Genomic DNA, 2,665 nt, shown 5'->3' with positions numbered 1-2,665 from the left:
CTCTAATAGAAGATTAAATGAGATAACACATGTATGTATAGGACTTTGTCCTATTCACTTAAAGAAAATAAAAACACTTTAAAATGATTTTCTTCTTATAAGTGTAAAAAATAAAATCAAAGACAAAGAAAATAAACAATAGAAAAGATTTTTTTCACCAGGGTTACCTCTACAATAACAAACAGAACCGATAATATATGTACATGTTTGCCAGCGCGGCGGTGAGAGTGTGCATTTATTTTTATCCTTTTTGGTCAAGCCGATCCCTGTCATGCCCAATCCGCGCAACGTTCAAGTGGAGACGGAAAAAACATTTTTCTCACTAGAAAAATAATAAAAACACTCCATGCTGGAAAACAACCAGTCATTTTAAGAATTATTAATATTATTTTACCAATTAACCCTGTATATTCTTTTCCTTTGTGGCTCCTCCCCCAGTTTACCCGCCCGGACACTGGTGGGTCTTGGAGAGGAGTCGATGTCTCTCTGTTGAGCTGGAGGCGGTGAATCAGACACACAGCCACACGGGGGTGACTGATACAGCTGAGTCTGACGTGTCTCCTCCAGGAGACATCATGTGGGAGCCTTAAGCTCGACCTTCAGCTGCCCTCCTTCTTCCGACAGTCGCTCCCTTCGTGAACCCCGACTTCAGTGGAGACGTAGTAGCACAAGGACGCCTCAATCTTGTCGGTCACTGTCGTTCTCTGGCAGCCGCTCCCTCGTAGGATGTGCACTTCTTGTCGTGGTCGAGATGCGATTTTGTGACCAGTAAAAATAGGTCTCAAGGGAACTGTTTTTACAGAGAGGAGTTATCCTATCTCCCCTCTGGCTAATAACCTTTAAAAATGAACTTTATTGTGATCTGTGACCTCCTTTTTATTACTGCTTGCTTTAAAGTAACCACACTCTCTATAATATGTTATTACCTTGTTGCCTTACTGTAATAGGACTCTCATGTAATCAGAGAAAAACATTAAAGGACAACTTAAAGTATCAATATCCAGTCAGTTAATTTGTCTTTATGATGCTTGTAAGCAGTTTAATAGAATTTGCAAGAATTGCCACATTTAATTATACAGATTAAATATATTGATTAGTAATTGATTGATTAGTAATTGATGGTGATGAAAATAAAACACTCTAACTTGCTGAACTATCTTCCTGATTAAGAAGTGTGGCATTTTCTGATAATTTCAGAGAAGGCAGGACAGGATTAGAGCAGTCAGTTATTTACCCCCATGAGGTCCGGATTGTCGCCTGAAAAGATCTCTCTCAGAGTTGGGCTTGGTCCAATTTTGGTCTTCGGTCCTTAGACTCGACGGAGGAGAGTCGGTACTTGCCAGAATGTAGCAATTCTGGTTGCCTTCCTGTTTTTGGGGCCGTTAGGTACTTTTTTCTGTGGTAATAAAGTCCACACCTTGTTGTGTCAACATCTCAGAAAGGCGTTCTGCTGTGCACAAAGTTCACACTTCTATTTGTTAAATTGGGGAAGTAAGGCACTCTGACTTTTAGAAAGGGGAAGTGAGCGCTCTGCCTTACACAATGTCCACACTGTTTGTTCGCTTCAGGGAAACGCCTTGCCTTTCACAAGAATTGGCACACACACACATACAAACTGCCTCCACATAGTTCACTTTAAACTATCTTAAATTTCTTTCTGCTCTAATCACCATCTTCCATTTAAAACATAAAAATCACAAATCATAAAAATCACAATACATTAATTAAAAGAATCACAGTTAAGCATAATCATTATTTAGGTTACATACATTTCTTGTAAGTATTAAAATTGATTACTTCAATTCATATCATTCTCCTCCTGCCTCCTCAATCTCTTCACTTCCCGGGCCTCATCCTTTTTTCGATGTCCTCTTTTCCTCTCACGGTCTCTCTTTTGCAGGGGTGAAAACTCCTTAGGTTTGATTCCAATGTTGCTGTCACCCTGGAAAGCTGGTCCTCTTGACAATATTACACACAAACTTTATAATTATAAACATAAAAATGTCGGAACAACTACTCCCAATTTGAGAACGTGTAATGTCCGTTATCTCCTGAATGCAGCACAGAGTCCGTGCTGCAAAAAATGCTAACAACAAGATAGTGTTCAAGAACTCATCGGGACTTAAATCATTGCTGAGACTTTTGACAAACCCAATAAAATTGCCAGAGAGGACGCAGATCTCAAGCACTTTAATGATAGAAAAGATGGAGCTTGATGAGCAGCCGTTCATCCTTGCTAAAGACCAAAGCTTTTATCTCCTTGTTGTTAGCCACGGTTTACCATCGTTAGCCACGGCATGTGTCTCATTTCTCTCTGACAGAGCAACAGTTAATGGATCGTATGAAGAGACGAAACACATGATTACTAAAACACGAAACACAGCTGCTGTCATTGAGCAGGGAGGAAGTGAGTGACAAATTATAGCAGACCCATCAAATACTTTAAAGGTGTCCACGATTAGTTGTAACATTAGACTTTATTTGATAAACATTTATTTTAACTGTAAAATAAAGACTGTAAAAATACTGTAGGCTGTTTAGTTTTTATAATTTTTAAACTAAATTTTTACAAATATATTACACGGACGGAGCCATTTTATTTACACACAAAGCATTCTGGGTAAATGATGACATCAACAGGTCCTCGGTGTGAGCGAGCTATATC

Source organism: Austrofundulus limnaeus, unplaced genomic scaffold (genome assembly GCF_001266775.1).
Source record: "Austrofundulus limnaeus strain Quisiro unplaced genomic scaffold, Austrofundulus_limnaeus-1.0 Scaffold26, whole genome shotgun sequence".
In the NCBI taxonomy this organism is placed as follows: Eukaryota; Metazoa; Chordata; class Actinopteri; order Cyprinodontiformes; family Rivulidae; genus Austrofundulus; species Austrofundulus limnaeus.
The sequence above is the reverse complement of the archived record's forward strand: the minus strand, read 5'-3'. Positions refer to the sequence as shown.